The sequence below is a fragment of the Ricinus communis genome, chromosome 1 (assembly GCF_019578655.1).
Source record: "Ricinus communis isolate WT05 ecotype wild-type chromosome 1, ASM1957865v1, whole genome shotgun sequence".
NCBI classification, from domain to species: Eukaryota; Viridiplantae; Streptophyta; class Magnoliopsida; order Malpighiales; family Euphorbiaceae; genus Ricinus; species Ricinus communis.
The window spans coordinates 14,486,851-14,506,371 of record NC_063256.1 but is presented as its reverse complement, the minus strand read 5'-3'; the positions used below and the strand labels follow the sequence as shown (position 1 = coordinate 14,506,371).

The window sequence follows — 19,521 nt, the reverse complement described above, 5'->3', positions numbered from 1 at the left end:
TTGATACTTGCATTAGTGCTAGTCTACATTGATAGGTTCACTGCCTTAGATTGTAGCTACATAAATAGCCCATCAAGTTTTTGGCGCTGTTGCCGGGGAATTTTTATGTAAACTAGAGTGAATTTGTGTTTATGTTACTCTAGTCATTTTTGTTTTCTGTCTTTTGATTTTTTTTAATTATTTTTTATTCTTCTATTCATTTCTGTGTTCTTTGGTTGCTGCCTCTTAATTTTAGGTAGTTTATGACCAGGAGCTCTAATCCTACCACTGTAGATCCTCTTACTGAACCAGAGCGATCCTTCCATCTTTTGAGGAAGTGTATGCAAGAAGAAGAGGAAGCGCAGATATAGATTGAAGCCCATGCGAATAGACCAGTAGAGATAGGAGACAACAACAATAACCAGGCTGCGGATGAAAATAGAACAATGTACGAGTTTGGTGAATCCTCTCTTGCATGGACACAGACGAGTATAGTGCGACCACCTGTGGTAGCCAACAACTTTGAGATAAAGCCGAACGTGATACAAATGGTCCAGAATAGTGTGCAATTTGGGGGACTGCCGAGCGAGGACCCAAACACTCACATAGCCAACTTCGTGGAGATTTGTGATACCTTCAAGATAAATGGAATGACCGATGATGCCATTCGGTTGAGACTGTTTCCTTTTTTCCTTGAGGGACCGAGTGAAGAGATGGTTGCAATCATTCCTAGCCAACACTATTACAACATGGAGTTCTTTGGTTGAAATTTTTTTATATAAGTACTTTCCTCCTGCTAAAATTGCTAAATTGAGAAATGACATATCTTCTTTTGTGCAGTTCGATGACGAGAGTATGTATGATGCCTAGGAAAGATACAAGGACTTGCTTCGATGTTGCCCGTATCACGGATTACCAGTATGGATGCAGGTTTAGACTTTCTATAGCGGTTTGAACCTCGGTACCAGGCAGATGGTAGATGTTGCAGCAGGTGGGGCCCTGAACAGTAAGACGCCGGAGCATACGCAAAATCTGATAGAGGAGATGGCTATGAACAACTACCAGCGACAATCCTCTAGGAGTCAGCCAGTCAAGCAGGGAGTGGTCAACCAGCTATATTCCACAGCAGCCTTGGTAGCTCAGGTGGAGCTTCTGACCAAGAAAATAGACCAACTTCAGATGCCGGTTCATGCAGCATAGATAAGCTATGAGTTTTGTGGTAGCCCGCACTACAGTGCAAACTGTAATGCGGGAGGTATTTTTGCTTCACCTTCCACTTCTTTTCCTTCTTCATCCTCTATTATTTCTGTTGACCTTGAACATGTAGACTATATGGGTAATGTACCTAGACAGTAGAACAATCCATACAGCAATACATACAACCCCGGTTGGCACAATCATCCCAACTTCAGTTGGAGGAATAACAATGCCCAGGGACCACCTGGCTTTCAAAGATTGCATCAGCAACAGCCCCAGCCGCAAGCTGGTCCATCCCAATTACCTCCACCTCAGGAGAAGAAGCCCAATCTCGAGGAGTTATTGATGAAATTTGTGTCCTCTAATGACAATAGATTTCAACAGAGGGACAGTAAACTTAGGAATCAGCAGGCCTCCATTCAGAATTTGGAGAACCAGATAGGCTAGATTTATAAAATTTTGGCTAAGAGACAATCAGGGACACTCCCCAGCACTACAGAGTCTAACCCGAGGGAGCACTGCAAGCCTATCACCTTGCGATCAGGTAGGCGGTTATCTAGTTCCTTACCTATAGCTGATAATGATGATGTTGTTGTGCAGGATGAGCCTGCCAGGAAAGAGCCAGAGCCTAAGAAGATAGAGCCTGTGAGAGCTGAGGACAAGAAGAAGAGTCCAGTGGGAGAGCACCAACCACCTATCCTATATACTGCTCGACTGAGGCAGGAAAAGGTTGACTAGCAATTCGGTAAGTTTCTAGACCTTTTTAAACAACTGCGCATTAACCTTCCTTTTGTTGAGGCTATTTCGCCGATGCCAAAGTACGCGAAATTTTTGAAGGAGATATTAAGTAACAAGATTAAATTGGAGGAATTGGGATTGGTGACCCTAAATGAGGAGTGCTCCACCATTCTGCTAAACAAGCTGCCTATTAAGAGGTGTGATCCAGGGAGTTTCACTGTACCCTGTATCATTGGTGAATTACCTACTAATGATGCTTTAGCTGACTTAGGAGCTAGTATTAACTTAATGCCCACTAGTTTGTTTAATAGACTTGGTTTGAGTGAGCCTAAACCCACTAGGATGAGGATTTAGTTTTTCGATAGGACTATTAAGATTCCTAGGGGTATAGTTGAGGATGTACTTGTTAAGGTAGACAAATTCATATTTCCTATTGATTTGATTTTCATGGATATTGAGGGTGAGAGTGCTATGCCACTGATCTTAGGTAGACCTTTCCTTACTACATCGTTTGCTTTCTTGTCTTGGTTATTTTAGTTATCAATTACTAGTGCATCTCCCTTAGAACTTAGCTTGTAGCTATTAGTTAGTTTAGAAATTATTTAACATTCATTTTAGGCTAATATAATAAAGAACAAAGGAGTAACTCTGGGCTTTCACTTTCCCGAGGAATACGACCTTGATACTCACCATTAGTGCTAGACTGCATCGATAGGTACACTGCCTTAGATTGTAGCTAACACAAATAGCACACATCAAGTTTTTGGCGCCGTTGCCGGGGAATGTTTGAAAACTAGAGTGAAATTTGCTATTTGTTAATTTAGCCATTTTTTATTTTTTTTATTTCTGTTTTATTTGTACATATTTATTTAGTTAAGTTTATGATTCATATAGTGGATGATAAGGAGGTTCAATGCTAAACTCTTTGTATGACACGTTGGAAAATGGGATCAGGAACCAAGAGAGTGCTAAAAATTGGAATACCCGTGCATCTTTAGAAGCTCGAGTGGAATCGTTTTGCAGGGCTACCGATCAACTCTCCACTCCTATCCTTTCATCTCAAGTTTTTTGTGAATTTTGTTGCGGTTTACATTTGAGTAATGATTGTCCATTATATAGTGATGTTGCTCATTGTTCTTATAACTATGAACAGGTGAATTATACGGGAAGTTGGCCAAATGACTCGTATGGAAGCACCTAGAATCAAGAGTTGAGCATTCATTCACCCTTTGGGTGGAGCTTATATGGCCAAGAACCGCCAGAATTTCAGCAGCCTAATCTTGCACCTTCAACTCAAGATGAAGAGTTAGTGTCGGAGGAGCTGATGATGAGGTTCATTACAAGTCTTGATGATAGATTCCAACAAACAGAGAGGGTACTTGAAAGTCAACAAGCCTCCATTAAGAACATAGAGAGGGTACTTGATAGTCAACAAGAACGTACAGTTGATGATGCTGAGTTGCAGTTAGAGGAATTTTTGGCGAATTTTCCATAAGTCCCTTCGATAATGGAAGATGAGCACGAGTTATCCAATGAACAAGTCTTGGAGGAGCTCGAGTTTCTTCTAGCAAGTGAACCAAGCCAAGGACTGGAGAAAACCATCGAGGTTCCTGAAGAAATTGCCCAACTGTCGACCCTTCCAATTGGTGAAACTTCAGCTTTCAAATTGGAAAAGCCCCTAGAGCATCATGGCTACGTGCAATTATACGAGGAGCAAGTCTTGCCCATCATATTGGCAGCTTGCTTGACAGTCGGGAAGAGGAAATTGACGATTATCCCTCTAAGCGGATACTTGAAGACATTTCCTTGGAAGAAGGATGGATGGTCGTCGATCACGCCCGTTTGCTTTTCATCATGAGTCCAGCTAAGAAGACTCATCACATAAAAAAGAAGCGCTTTTGGGAGGCACCCCAATTTTTATCTTTAATCTCTAATATTTTAACCTTTTGTTTTGAGATATTTTATTAGTTTTAGTTTTCATATTTTATTTAATTTTTGTTTTAGTTTCGATTTTAAGTCTTTATTTTATTATTTGCAGCCACTCCTCTACCACAGACTAATCAACGCCCTGATATCTCTAATGATGTACCTCTTTTCACTCTGAAGCCATAGTCAGGGCAGTATTAGTTCTTTTTCCTTTTTCATTTCTTATATATTTTGTACACTGGGGACAGTGTGTCCTTCAAGTGTGGGGTGGGTGATATTTATCCTATCTCAGTTATTTGTTTATTCTTTGTGCAATTTTTTGTAAAATTTTAAAAAATTTCTCACTTTGTTTCGATGCTCTTATTGTTGACTTGCTTTTGAAATCCTGTTTATGTCCATGTGATCGGGTAAAACCGATAGTGTTGAGTTTTGCAGAAGAATGTAAGATAATTAGTTTGAGTTTTGCACTAAGTTGCTTTGGTTTATTTAATTTTATTTTGATGATTTTTGTTTGGAACCTACTCAAAAGCACACTTGTGAGAAATTGAGCCTAAATTGTAAGCATACACTTTATATGCTTGTATTTATTTCTTGTTGAGAGTGCCAATTACTGTCTTTACTTTTAGAACTTGCTCGGCAATGCTTATGAGGGCCACAAGGAGAGTTTAACACTTTGGTATGATAGAGGCACTTAGGTTTTTCATTCTAGCCAAATAGCCTTCATTCATTTATTGATTATGTAGATAACCCCTTCTTTTACCATTTTTTTTATTATATTCCATTACCACTTAGTTTTATTCTGCTTTGGGTTATGATTTTGCACATGAGTTATTTTTATTGGGAATTTTTGTCTCGGGAATAGTGTGGAATCTTATAGCAGCTTTCTTCAATCCAAAAGTAATTCACTCTATTATGTGAATGTTCTTCCTTTATGAAAAAAAAAAGAAAAAAAGAAAAAAAGAAGAAGAAAAGAAAACAAATAGAAGAATAAGAGAGAAAGGTGATGAAAAGAAAGAAAGTAAGTGAGCTAAACATTTTGACTTGATTCCTATTTCCCACCTTAGACTATTGTCCATTGTTTACCCCTTGTGATCATTTTGACTTGTGTGCATGTCATGTATTTCATTGCAGAACACCATAGGTTCAACTCTGACCAAATTTACCTACCCCTACCTAATCCCCATTACAACCCTTATAAAGACCTCTTGACATAGTTGTTGACTCTCCATAAGTGGTAAAAGTAGGATTTAAGAGCAAGCATATAGTAAGTAAGGCAGTAGTTAATGCATTGAGCGATTAAATACTACCCTTTAAACACTTTGAGTGATTTAGAGTGAATCTGATGAGGAGTTGGTTCTGAATAATTTTGTTAAGACAGTATTTCGCGAATTATTGGCATCTTGGTTGCGATACTTGAATTGATTGCTTCGTTTCTTTTTGTTTGACTTACGCTTGTTTAGGATATGTGGAGGAGCTCTCTAGCTTGTCTGTCAGTTTAAGTATTGTTTCTTAGTGGTTTATTTTCCTTATTTTACTTTTGATTGCTTGAGGACAAGCAATGAGCTAAGTGTGGGGTTATTTGATGTGTGTAAAATACACGCATCTAAACGGGGTTTTTAAGATTGATTTTATAGACATTTGGATGTGAATTGGTCCCAACACTCACCCCATGAGTCTGTTTGTGTGCATTAGGTCCAAAAGAAGTCACAGAATGATAAAGGGAAGAATTGGAGCATAATTGGACGTCAAAACTGCCGAAACAAGCTAAGTACGAGCATGAGGAAGCTGAACATGGCCATGTTCCCAACACAGGCACCAACACGGCCGTGTCAAACATCAAAAAAGAAGTAGATCTTATGGTGCACGGCCACAGAGAGTAACACGGCCAGGAACACCAAACCGTGTTCCCAACACGGCCAGTAACATGGTCGTGTTGGCGGCGACAGGGGGAATTAATTAAAAGAATGAAGAGAGGAAAGAAAAAAAGAAGAGCGGGGGAGAACGTCCCAAACCCAAATTTTTCTCTCCGTAAGGGTTTCCTGAGCTGGAACCAAGGGAAAAGGAGATTTGGATCAAGGTTTCAATCGGATTCCCTTTAAAGATCGAAGATTGGGCGAGGTTCGTTGATTGGTTTTCAAATCGAGCAAGAGGAACAAGGATCGATTCAAGATTGAGCAAGAGGAATTGGGGTTGTTTACTCTCATCCAAGGGTGTAATCGGGTTTTCTCTACCTTTGCTCATTGTTGTAATTGAATTCTTGTGTATTTTGATAATGAACATGATTAGCTAGATTGATTAAATCCATTGGGATTTCTTTACTATGTTGGCTTGATATTATATTGTTGGATTGTTTGGGTTAGTTTTGTATTCTTCTTGCTTTCAGTATTAATAAGATAATCATTATTCATGAGACGTTGTGAATTGTGTGTTTAGATTGCTTTGTGTGATTGAGAAGTCCATTTGGCATTTGGAATTTTGAATAGCAAGAACTGGTTAATAATCGCTTAGAGATAAGGATAATTAACTAGCCGAATTAAGAATTAACAAAGCTTAATAGAGGCGGATTAAAGCTTAATGCTAATTTAAGAATCAATCGTTAGGAAGAGATTCCAACTTTAGGTTATTAGATTTAGGAATTCGGTTATCGAGAGAGAGAAACCGAATTCGGTTAAGAATTCGTCCATGGTAGCATAATTAGACTCACCAATCCTTTATCTTTTGTTTGATTGCCAATTGGTTTAGGTTCCCTTTGGGTTTGCTTTCTTGTCTTGGTTATTTTAGTTATCAATTACTCGTGCATCTCCCTTAGAACTTAGCTTGTAGCTATTAGGTAGTTTAGAAATTATTTAACATTCATTTTAGGTTAATATAACAAAGAACAAAGGAGTAACTCTGGGCTTTCACTTTCTCGAGGAATACGACCTTGATACTCGTGATTAGTGCTAGACTGCATCGATAGGTATACTGCCTTAGATTGTAGCTAACACAGATAGCACACATCAGTAGATGACGAGACTATCACCTTTGACTTAGTGACTTTCATGAGATATTCCCTAGACCATGATGATATTGTATTTTTTATGGATGTCCTGGATGATGTTGTTGAGTCTCATATGCAGGAGATTTTGCTTAATGATCCTTTGCAGGTTGCATTGCAGGGAGATGAGAAGGAGTTGTCCAACGAGCAAGTGTTGGAACAACTCGCTTGTTTGCTGGCTTGTGAGCCCAACCGTTCTACTGACCCGTTTGTTTCTCTTGATAGGTCAGATGTGCAGAAGGTGAAACCTTCAATTGAGGACCCCCTACTCCTAGAGTTGAAGGAACTACCCAAGCACCTGAGTTTTGCCTACTTGGATGAGGTAAAGAGGCTGCCAGTTATTTTTGCAGCAGACTTGACTCCTGAGGAGAGGGAGATGACGTTATTGTCTCTTAGGAAGTACCCCACGGCCTTAGCATATAAAATTGCGGACATCCCTGGAATCAACCCCAGTTTTTGTTGGCACAAGATACTAATGGAGGATAGTTTCAGGCTAGTGGTGCAGCCACAAAGATGACTTAACCCGAACATAAAGGAGGTGGTGAAAAATGAGGTAATTAAACTTCTTGATTCAGATTTGATTATCCCATATCTGATAGCTCGTGGGTGAGTCCTGTACAAGTTATGCCAAAGAAAGGAGGGATGACTATAACAAAGAATGAGAAGGACGAGTTGATAGCAATAAGGACGGTAATAGTTTTCGGGTTTGCATCGATTACAAGAGGCTAAATGATGCAACCTGGAAGGACTACTTTCCCCTTCCATTTATTAATCAGATGCTTGAGCGTTTATCGAGCCATATGTTTTACTATTTTCTTGATGGTTCTTCAGGTTATTTCCAAATACCAATCGCACTTGAGGACCAGGAGAAGACAACCTTTACTTTCCCCTATGGGATGTTTGTATAACAGAGGATGCCATTTGGTTTATGCAATGCACCTGCCACTTTTCAAAGATGTATGATGGCAATTTTCCACGATATGATTGAGGAGTCTATGGAGGTTTTCATGGATGACTTCTCAGTGTTTGGTAACTCTTTCTCACACTATTTGTCTAATTTAGAGCGCATGCTTGCATGATGTGTTGAGGCAAATTTTGTTCTTAATTAGGAAAAATGTCATTTTATGGTGAGAGAAGGTATTGTGTTGGGGCATAAGATTTCACAGCGGGGATGGAGGTAGATAGAGCTAAGGTATAGACCATATTGAAATTGCCACCCATTAGTTCTATTAAGGTTGTTAGGAGCTTCCTCGGGCATACTGACTTTTATGGGAGATTCATTAAGGATTTTTCTAAGATAGCTAGGCCTCTTACTCAATTGCTTGTTAAGGATGTACATTTTGTGTTTGATTCGGATTGGCTACAGGCTTTTGAGTTATTAAAAAAGCTACTAACCACAGCTCCTATCATGGTTTCACCTGATTGGAGGCTGCCCTTTGAACTTATATGCTATGCTAATGACTATGCAGGTGGAGCTATTCTTGGACAACGGGTTGAGAAGAAGTTCCAACCTATCTATTATGCTAGCAAGATACTGATAGATGCCTAAGAGACTATACTACCACTGAGAATGAGCTGTTAGCTGTGGTTTATGCCTTCAACAAGTTCCGTTCAAACCTTGTGCTATCAAAGACCATCGTCTATACAGACCCTTCGGAATTGAGGTACTTGTTCGAAAAGAATGATGCTAAACCAAGACTGATTAGATGGATTTTACTCTTGCGGGAGTTTGATATAGAAATCAAGGATAAAAAGGGCACTGAAAACTTGGCAGCGGATCACTTATCGAGGTTGGAGAACTCGAGCTTGCCGACACTTGATGAGAGAGCCATTGATGATAGTTTCCCTGATGAGCATTTATTTTCATTGCAGGTATACATCGATTCCCCTTGGTTTTTGGATTATGCAAATTATTTGGTTGCAAGGGTCCTACCAAAGGGTATGACATATCAATAAAAGAAGAAAGTCTTTACTGACTTGAAATACTACATTTGGGAAAACCCCTTTCTGTTTCGTGTTTATGCAGATCAAGTGATTTGGCGATGTGTATATGGGGAGGAAACTCTCAAAATCCTTAAGCATTGCTATGAGAGACCAACTGGAGGCCATCAGGCGGTCAATCATACAGCTAGGAAGGTGTTGGATGCGGGATTCTACTAGCCTACGATCTTTCAGGATGCGAGAGCCTTTGTCCAAGTTTGTGATGCATGCCAGCGGTCAGGTAACATCTCTTCCCATGATGAGATGCCTCAGACTAGTATACAAGTTGTTGAGATTTTTGATGTTTGGGGCATCGACTTCATGGGACCCTTTCCTTCTTCTTATGGAAATAAGTACATACTTGTGGCTGTTGAGTATTTTTCTAAGTGGCCAGAGGCACAAGCCTTTCCCATTGATGATGCCAGGGTAGTTGCTAGGTTCCTCAGTAAATTAGTTGCTAGGTTTGGTACACCTAAAGCATTGATTAGTACAGGAAGGCCCATTTTTGTAATACCTAACAAGGGAAAGTACTTAAACGCTATGGGGTCACACATCGGTTCTCTAGACCCTATCACCCACAAACTAGTGGGCAAGTGGAGGTAACTAATAAAGGTTTAAAATGCATTCTAGAGAGAACCATGGGGACTAGTAGGAACAATTGTGCTGCTAAGTTAGATGATGCATTATAGGCTTTTAGAACAGCCTATAGGACTTTTATTGGTTTTACACCATATAGGCTAGTTTATTGTAAGACGTCTCATCTACCTATTGAATTGGACACAGGGCTTTTTGGGCTTTGAAATCATGCAATTTTAGTATTGATTCTACAAGTAAAGAAAGACGACAGCTAGATGAGTTAGAGGAGTGGCGTCAGCAAGCTTGTGACAACTCCCTAATTTATAAAGCTAGGACGAAGAAGTGGCACGATTAATGACTGAAAGGCTCGAAAGAGTTCAAAGTTGGAGACAGGGTTCTTTTATATAACTCACGTCTTCGGTTGTTTACAAGTAAGCTGAAGAGCTGATGGTCAGGACCGTTCGTAGTCAAGCAAGTCTTTCAATATGGCACAACGGAGCTACATCATCCGGAGAAGGGAGACTTCAAGGTTAATGGGCATAGGCTGAAGCACTATCACAAGAACTAACTAGAAGCTGAGGAGCGAGTGAACATGGTGCTTTTCCCGCAAGATTGGTCTGGTTTTAAGTCCAGCTAAAAGACTCAACCAAAAAAAAGCGCCTTTGGGAGGCATTCCCATATTTAGCTTTATATCTTTTTTATCAATCGTTTGCATGTTTGGTGGTAGTTAGAGCACTTGCTTAATTACTAAACTTAATTATTTAAAGCTAGGTTTTTAATAACTTAAGTCAGATTTTTAGTGATTGGTGAATATTAGCTTCATTGTTTGATACATATTTACTTGAATTATAGCCTGAATGTGTATGTATGTGTGTTGAATGCAGGCAGGGAGTTGGGCAGTTCGAGATGTCGAACTTGGAGGTTCAGTACGATCGGAGTAAAGGCCCTGCTGAAGAAGGACAAGGAAAAGCTTGGATTTTAATGGTTCACCACGGCTTTCGTGGGCATCACGGGTTGCAACACTAGGTCGTGCTGATCAGCACGGCCGGAGTCCAACCCGTGATGATTGTGCAAGTAGAAGATTTTGGGAATGGTTATCCACCACGGTTTTTGAAGGCACCACGAGCTGTAACACCAGGCCGTGCTGATCAGCACCGCCTACCCTTGCCCATGCTGAATATGCACGTGGAGCGGCTTGGAAATGGTTGTCCACCACGGCTTCTGAAGGCACCATGGGCAGTAACAGCAGGTTGTGCTGATCAGCACGGCCACGCCCTTACCCGTGTTGAATATGCACGTAGTAGGCACTTCAAGCTTTAGCACGGGCCGAGTCCAGGCCGTGCTAACCAGCACGGCCATGCCTTCGCTCGTGTTGACCCCCGTGACTATAAATAAGGGCCATTTCTAACCTCTTACAAGTTTCCCTCACTAAGTTTTAAGGTGCTTTCCTTCTTTTTCTCAATTTTCTTACCTGTCACGGCAATTTCAAGTAATTTTCTTCGCCTTTTGCCTTTTTATTTGGTTAAGTTTGAGTTCTTTATGTATTTTTTTATTATTTAGGAAATTTTGCTATCCTCAAGTATTTTGGTATGCAATTTTTGTTATCTTATATATTATTTGCATCACTTCCTTTTAATTGCTAGTATTTTGTCAATATTTATTGCTTTGATTGGTTTATTTTTATTTTTATTTTTATTTACACTGCTCGAGTTTGATTTAGATTATAATTAGCTCAGATTAGTTGTTCTATTTGTATGATTTTAATAATGACATGCTAAGTGTGGAGTTCGGGAGTATTAAAGTTAATTTATGGTATTTTATTTTGATAAATTCATAGCATAAATTCTCTTTATTTGGTGATTAATATTGTGGGTTGGAATGCCATTGGGCATTAGTTTTCTGCAGGAAATTAAGGCTTTAGTCTTAGTGTTATGCCTAAAGTTTTATGTTAATCAATTTCTAGCCGTTATGCTGCTAAATTCTCGGTGGAATTTGTGTTAACTTGATTACTTGTTCGATTACTAATGATTGATTTTATTAGGCAATATGAGGGACCGAGATCAAGCCTGTTGCTAGCAACCATAATGCGTCGCTACTAGCAAGCGCTCATGTGGTGAGGGAACTTCTTCTTCTACTTCACTTTCACCTGGGCAACCACCAGCACCAGCACCCCACCACAACAAGAGTTAGTTCGAGTAAGAAGAATAGCAGCTGCAAATCCACCTGCACCTGCTCGACTTCGCTTATGGACATTTCAAAATGCTGATAACGAGACCTGCTTCTAAGTCTGAGATGGAAGCAAGTAATGGTCGGACGATGCATTGATTTTGTATCCCTAGAGAGAGTTGGATTGGCTCAGGATGTTCGTGCACTATTTGACACACTACCTTACGCACGCTTCTTCGACATCATTGAGCCTACCTACCGCGAGCTCACCATTGAATTTCTAAGCACCTTCTTCCTACTGACGGATCCTGGCGGCATCGACGATGCGGTTACTTTAGACTCGGAGGAAGGGAGTTCTCAATGTCAGTTCCGCAGTTTATGATGCACTTGGGTTTATGGACTGAGCAGGAGATCTCAGGAAAGAAATATCAGGGATGCATCTCCGTCCACCCTATCTCGTACAACACCATGTGGGATTTAATCATACTCAGGCTAGAACCGTACTATCTCAGCAGGTCTAAGGCGTCTAGCCTTCCAGATCATCTCCGCTATCTTCATGCACTTCTAGCTTACACTATTACAGGCCAAGGAGATAGTTTTAAAGCGGTCACACAGACCGATGTATTCATTTTTTGGGCTATGTAACACCGTAAGAAGCTTGACATAGGGTATTTGTTTATTCGTCAAGTCCGTTCCTTCATAGTCGACGCCCAGAAGAAAATGCATTGCTGTTTTGGCTCATATGTGACTAGATTTGCCAAGAGATTGGATGTACTAGAGGACTATCTAGCCGAGCTTTCTCAGATTGGCGATATTTAGACAAATGATCACGGCCACTCGACACCTACATGGGATTGAGTACAAGCTCGTCAGTGCAATAGTTAGGGAGGCTAGAGAGGCAGCAGCTCGAGGAGCTCAAGACCCTACTGCTGAGACTCCAGGTGTTAGGATTCCTAACCCAGCTAGAGTATTTATACCTACATCTAGAGCTTCCTCTTCTTACTCTGCAGGGACATCGAGTGCTCAGATTAGTGCTTTGGCTGACCGACTAGATCGAGTTTATGATTTACATCAGTAGCACTATACTGAGTTTGTGCAGCACAGGAAGGAGTTTGGGCAGTTTCAAGATGAGAGTAGGGCACAGTTCCAGGGGTTAAATGATATACTGCAGCAGCTTATGCATGGATTGGATAGGCAGGACACCCAGACGGACCTCATGGCGGAGCAGATACAAAAGATGGTAGATTCCAGAGCACAATCTTAGCGACTCATTGATGACATGGAGTTTGATTTAGCAGGTTGTTTCATGGATCCTGTGCCACTACCACCACCGCCTCCTTCAATGCCTTCCCCTACTCCTCACCCTCCAGCCAATCTAGCCAGTGAGGATGTGCCTCCGGCAGACTACCAGCAGTGAAAAATTTATGTTCTATTTGTTTTCCTTTTCCTTTTTATTTTCTTTCTTTATTTTTTATTTTATTTTCGTTTCTTTTGCATTTTTATTTTATTTTATTTTCTTTCCTTTTTCTTTCATTTTATGTTATTTTAGTTGAACACTTTTTCTTGCCCTTATGCTATGTACATTTAATATGATCTTCATTATTCTTATGTGCTAGCTGTGTTATATACCCACTTTTTCTAATACTGGGGGCAGTGTTCTATTCAAGTGTGGGGTGGGAATCTATGGTTTTATTATCCCTTGATTGTATTTATTCGCATATGTTGTGTTTAAGCAATGATAATTGACTACTCTTAGGATGTTAGGACCTAGGTTCTTCATGTCGTTTAAGCTTAATTTGTTCTTTTGTAATTAATGATTTAATTCACACACTTGTAATTGATTGTCCCTCTCGACTTTTGTTCTTGGAAAGCAATTTCACTGTATTCAATATGTCACTTTGGCCGAGTTAAACCGTTGTTGCTCGAGTTCTTTGCAAATTTTCAGCCTTTATCTTTGAACTTTGATTATGCCAATCTCTTATACAATTTATATTATGATTCAATTGATAAGTCTGGGAACCAATTGCAAATTCTAGCCACTTCAAACGTGAGTTTTTGAACTAAAATTTGAGCATCCATTGCAAATTATGCTCATGATTTTTCTTGTTTGAGTGTGCGATGTACTCAATTTTGTTTCTAGAACTTGCTCTATAATACTTGTTGAGGTTACATGAATTTTTGAATACCATTAAATGATTTGGGCAACTTAGGATTCACCACATCTAGCTAAAAACCTACCCTTTGTCTCCATTAGTCAGCTAGTTTTTAGCCTTAACCTTTTCTTCATGATTTACACCTATACGCTATATTTATACCATTCTCTACATTTATCTTTTCTTTCACCCTATATACTAAATAATTATGTGTTATGCTTCTTCTTTTATGAAATCATAGTGCCTAATTTTGTTATAAATTCACTTAGTCTTTTTAATCATTCTTTGATGCTCCCTTTAATCCAAATTGTATAACCATTCTCGTTGTTTGTGTCATTAACCATGCAACCCCTGTGTAAGCTGCTGTGGCATATATATATATATAATAATTTTATTGTGCTTCTTTCTTAGCTCTTTTCTCTTTTGGATTCAATTCTTTTGAGCATCCTCTACTTCAAATAAGGCTTAGTGATTACTTTTGTTGATTTGGCATTCAGCTCCTGAAGCATTTCATTCTAAATAATTACATGATTTTTCAATATACTTTACACTTCTATCCAAGTTTTCTTACCTTTACCTTAGCCACATTTCAACCCTTGTAAAGACCCTTTGATTTTGGTATTCATTTATTCGCAGTAGCGAAGATGGGGTTTATGAGCAAGCTTATGGTAAACAGGTTTTATGCAGCTGCATTGAGGGAATCCTCTTGTTTACCTGTAAACACTGTGAGTGATTTGAGAGATCCCTGTGAGGCAGTGGTTCCTAGTCTTTAATGCTGAGTTATTATATAAGTTGTACTTCGAGATGGTATTATTATAATTCTTCTTTGAAGGTGTATGATTCGTTTAGCTCCTTGAGTTTCATTCTTTATATGTTGAATAAGGTTAAGTTGTGAGCCTTAGAATAGATTTTGAGGGGTGATTGTTGCTTGCATATGTATTGAGTTATTGATTGCTTAAGGACAAGCAAAAGCTTAAGTGTGGGGTGATTTGATATGCATTATGTTACACATGTTTATATGCCCAATTACTTCCATTTTCTTGCATAGTTATCTTGTTTTATGCCAGAATCACTTGTGTTTTGGTTCCTTTCATGTTTCATGTGATCATTGATGGACATTTCAGTAATGGAGGGAGATACGTGCAAATACGGACCAAAATCCATCAAAATTGAGCAAAGGCTAGCATTTCAAGGTTGAACACGACCTGGACTCTAGGCGTGTTGAACCATCGACATTTGATCCTAAAAGATGACCTTTCGACATGGTTTTCGAGGCCACCACTGTCTCCATCACGGCCCGTGGTGGCTCAGCACCAGCGAGGGCATAGTCAAGGAGAAGTGGCTGATTTTTGGGACTCGAAGGTCCAGCACGGCTTGGACTCCACTTGTGCTAACCAACACGAGCTTGACCACAGCCGTGCTAAGACATTTATATAGGCAAATCTGATTTATTTTGCTAGGATTCAATTTTTTGACTTTAGATCTCATATACGCGCATGAGCCACCCCTTTTTAGACTTCGATATTCAACTTTGGGAGACTATTTCGCATATTAAAGGATGGGTTTCAGTGGTTCAAGCATGATGTGCAAATCATTCGTCTGACTTGGGTATAGGGGCGAAAGACTAATCGAACCATCTAGTAGCTGGTTCCCTCCGAAGTTTCCCTCAAGATAGCTGGAGCTCGGGATGAATTCTATCGGGTAAAGCCAATGATTAGAGGCATCAGGGGCGCAACGCCCTCGACCTATTCTCAAACTTTAAATAGGTAGGATGGCGCGGCTGCTTCGTTGAGCTGGGCCACGGAATCGAGAGCTCAAAGTGGGCCATTTTTGGTAAGCAGAACTGGCGATGTGGGATGAACAGGAAGCCGGGTTACAGTGCCCAACTGCGCGCTAACCGAGAACCCACAAAGGGTGTTGGTCGATTAACCTAGAACTCACAGCAGGACGGTGGTCATGGAAGTCGAAATCCGCTAAGGAGTGTGTAACAACTTACCTGCCGAATCAACTAGCTCCGAAAATGGATGGCACTTAAGAGCGTGACCTATACCCAGCCGTCGGGGCAAGAGCCAAGCCTCGATAAGTAGGAGGGCGCGGCGGTCGCTGCAAAACCGAGGGCGTGAGGCAGGGCAGAGCGGCCATTGGTGCAGATCTTCGTGGTAGTAGCAAATATTCAAATGAGAACTTTGAAGGCCGAAGAGGGGAAAGGTTCCATGTGAACGGCACTTGCACATGGGTTAGTAGATCCTAAGAGACGGGGGAAGCCCATCCGACAGCACATCCGCGTGCGAACTTTGAAAGTGAATCAGGTTAAAATTCCCGAACCGGGACGTGGCGGCTGGCGACAATGTTAGGGAGTCCGGAGACGTCGGCTGGGGCCTCGGGAGGAGTTGTCTTTTCTGTTTAATAACCCACCCACCCTGGAAATGACTCAGTCGGAGGTAGGGTCCAGCGGCTGGAAGAGCACCGCCGTCCGCGGTGTGCAGTGCGCCCTCGGCCCATGAAAATTCGGAGGACCGAGGTGCCATCCACGCCGGTCGTACTCATAACCGCATCAGTCTCCAAGGTGAGCGAGCCTCGGTCAATGGAACAATGTAGGCAAGGGAAGTCGATAAAATGGATCGTAACCTCGGAAAAGTTGGCTCGAGGGCTGGGCCGGGGTCCCGCCCCGAACCCGTCGGTGTCGGTGGGTACTCATTGCTCGGTGAGCGAGTCACCGCGTATTGGCCGGGGACTGGAATGGCCTCTTCGGGGCCTTTCCGAGCATTGAACAATCGACTCGGGCCCGAGTACGGACAAGGGGAATTCGATTGTTTAATTAAAATAAAGCATTGCGATGGTCCCTGCGGATGCTCACACAATGTGATTTCTACACAGTGCTCTGAATGTCAAAGTGAAGAAATTCAATCAAGCGCGAGTAAACGGCGGGAGTAACTATGACTCTCTTAAGGTAACCAAATGCCTCGTCATCTAATTAGTGACGTGCATGAATGGATTAATGAGATTCCCATTTGTCACCATCTACTATCCAGTGAAACCACGGCCGAGGAGCGGGCTTGGCGGAATTAACGGGGAAAAAAGACCCTGTTGAGCTTGACTCTAGTCCGACATTGTGAAATGACTTGAGAGGTGCAGGATAAGTGGGAGCCTTAACTGGCGATGGTGAAATACCACTACTTTTAACGTTATTTTACTTATTCCGTGAATCGGAGGGGCTACGCCCCTCTTTTGGACCCAATTTCACTTGACGTCCGAGCGAAAGACATTGTCGGGGTGGGGAGTTTGGGGGCACATCTGTTAAAAGATAACGCGGTGTCCTAAGATCGAGCTCAACAAGAATAGAAATCTCGTGTGGAACAAAGGGTAAAAGCTCGTTTGATTCCGAGTTCCAAAGATGAATCTGAGAACCGTGAAAGCGTGGCCTATCGATCCTTTAGACCTTCGAATTTGGAAGCTAGAGGTGTCGGAAAAGTTACCACAAGGATAAACTGTCTTGTGGCGACCAAGCGTTCATAGCGACGTTGCTTTTGATCCTTGATTCGGCTCTTCCTATCATTATGAAGCGAATTCACCAAGTGTTGGATTGTTCACCCACCAATAGGGAGCGTGGTGGGTTTAGACCGTCGTGAGATAGGTTAGTTTTACCCTACCCGATGATTGTGTCGCAATGGTAATTCAACCTAGTACGAGAGGAACCATTGATTCGCACAATTGGTCATCGCGCTTGGTTGAAAAGCCGGTGTGGAAGCTACCGTCTTGTTGGATTATGATTGAACACCTTTAAGTCGAATCCGGGCCGGAAGCAACATGTTGTCCGGCCGCTCGTTTGCGGACCAGCGGTGAGCCCTCGGCCCCGAGGCGTGTCGTTGGCTAAGCCCTCGCGGCGGACAAGCGCCGCAGGTATGAATTACAATTTGTGAATCCTTTGTATACGACTTAAATACGCAACGCGGTATTGTAAGTGGCAGAGTGGCCTTGCTGCCACGATCCACTGAGATTCAGCCCTTCGTCACTCCGATTCATCCCTCCCCTCCTCCCACACGCAAAATCAAAACCAATTTATTCTTAAAAAAATAGCCCTGAGGTTTCGCGCTCCAAGGTCCATGAATCCCCCAAGTCCCAAGTACCAAAAACCTAAGTAATTCCACAAACTCAGTGGACTTGAGAACACATTTAAGTTCTAGCCAGTGTTGCATGCAAGTCCCCCACACTGCAGCACAAAGGGTTAAGTCTCAAAATCCTAAGTAATTCCACAAACTCAGCGGACTTGAGCACACATCCAAGTTCTATTCTAGCCAGTGCTGCATGCAAGTCCCCCATACTATGGATGCTTAAAAAATCAATTAATTATTTTAAAGTTATTGAGTAAATTAGATAGAAATAGAGGTGTAAGGTGATGATTAGGTGAATATACTGTGATGTTTTAATTCTCTATTTTCAGTTGAGAATCCAAGCCAGATTTCTAATCCATCTTCTTCTTTTTCTTCTTCTTCTTTTTTTTTTTTAAAATAACAATTTATTATTCTTATTAGTAATAAGAAATCAATTAATTATTTCAAAGTTGTTGAGTAAATTACATAGAAATAAAGGTGGGAGGTGATGATTATTTCTCCAAATTATGGAAGCTGAATATATTGAGCGGTTTTTCTCTCAATATATTTTGGGAGTCCAAGCTAGATTTCTCTCTATTTCTGTTTTGTCATACCAAAATTATTTATTTAGAATTTTTCTTTATTGAGTTAAGAGAAAACGGATTTTTAAATTGAAATTCTATCATATGATAGAGAAATAATTAATTAGTTGGAATCACCTAGAATGGGATGGGATGAAAGTGATGATTATTTCCCCAGATGATCGACAATGAACAAACTGAGCATTTTTATTTCTCTTTTTCTTTATTAAAAGAGAATTCAAGTGAGAAAACTGATCCATCTCTCATTCTAATTAAATTGTGTTTAATTCATTTGTATTTGCTATTAGTGGATTTATCATTGGTTTTTAATAAATTATTGAATTAACCAGTTCCTCTTGAGCTTAAATCTGATTTGGGTCTTTAGGTCTAAAGAAATGTGAACTCTAGGGAACCTGTTCCTTTGAAAATTTCTCGAGGAACCACATTATAGGATTGGAGAATCCTTTGAAAATTTCTCGAGGAATCACATTATAGGATTGGAGAATCCTTTGAAAATTTCTCGAGGAACCACATCACACCCTAAGAAACCATTCGGACTAAGAATCACGTGCAATGGCATAAGGGTGTGCTCCGAGCTCCCAGCCAAAAAGTGCATAATTTTGACTATATTCAGCATAAAGGTCCCTAAGCAAGCAACTTCAGTTTGAAACTTTCCCTAGCCCGTACTACGTCGCCGAAAAATCCTGACAAGCCTGTGCTGCGTCGCCGATAAATCCTGACGGGCCTATGCTCACTTGCCGATAAATCCTAACAGGCCGGCTGGCGAGTAGCATCGCAAGCCCACCAGCCACCACTGGCGAGCCAGCTCGCATGCACGGGCCCGTTGCCATAAAATCCTCGCGTGCTAGCCCCCTATTGCCGAGGCAGCGCGCCCATCGGGCCCGTTGGCGAGAATCCTCGCAGTGCGACACCTCTGGCGAGCAGTCTGCCGTCGGCCGATTGGCGAGAATCCTCTGTGCGGCCCCCATTGCCGAGCGGCAACAAGGCGTCCATCGGGCCCATTGGCGAGAATCCACGCACGCCAGGCAGATACATATATGAATAGTAATTAAATAAATAATTAAATATTAAATCAC

The 19,521-nt window shown here is 41.2% G+C and overlaps 2 non-coding genes and 1 pseudogene across 2 annotated transcripts; 2 read left to right on the top strand and 1 right to left on the bottom strand.

Annotated features, from left to right (window-relative positions):
- Positions 1 to 786: 786 nt before the first annotated feature.
- Positions 787 to 893, bottom strand: LOC112534423. Its single transcript, XR_003078712.1, has one exon. It is a non-coding gene; the product is annotated as a small nucleolar RNA R71 (small nucleolar RNA).
- Positions 894 to 18,342: 17,449 nt separating this feature from the next.
- Positions 18,343 to 18,439, top strand: LOC112534425. The gene has a single exon (XR_003078713.1). It is a non-coding gene; the product is annotated as a small nucleolar RNA Z103 (small nucleolar RNA).
- A 138-nt stretch (positions 18,440 to 18,577) lies between these two features.
- Positions 18,578 to 18,684, top strand: LOC112534424 (annotated as a pseudogene).
- The last annotated feature ends 837 nt before the right edge of the window (positions 18,685 to 19,521 follow it).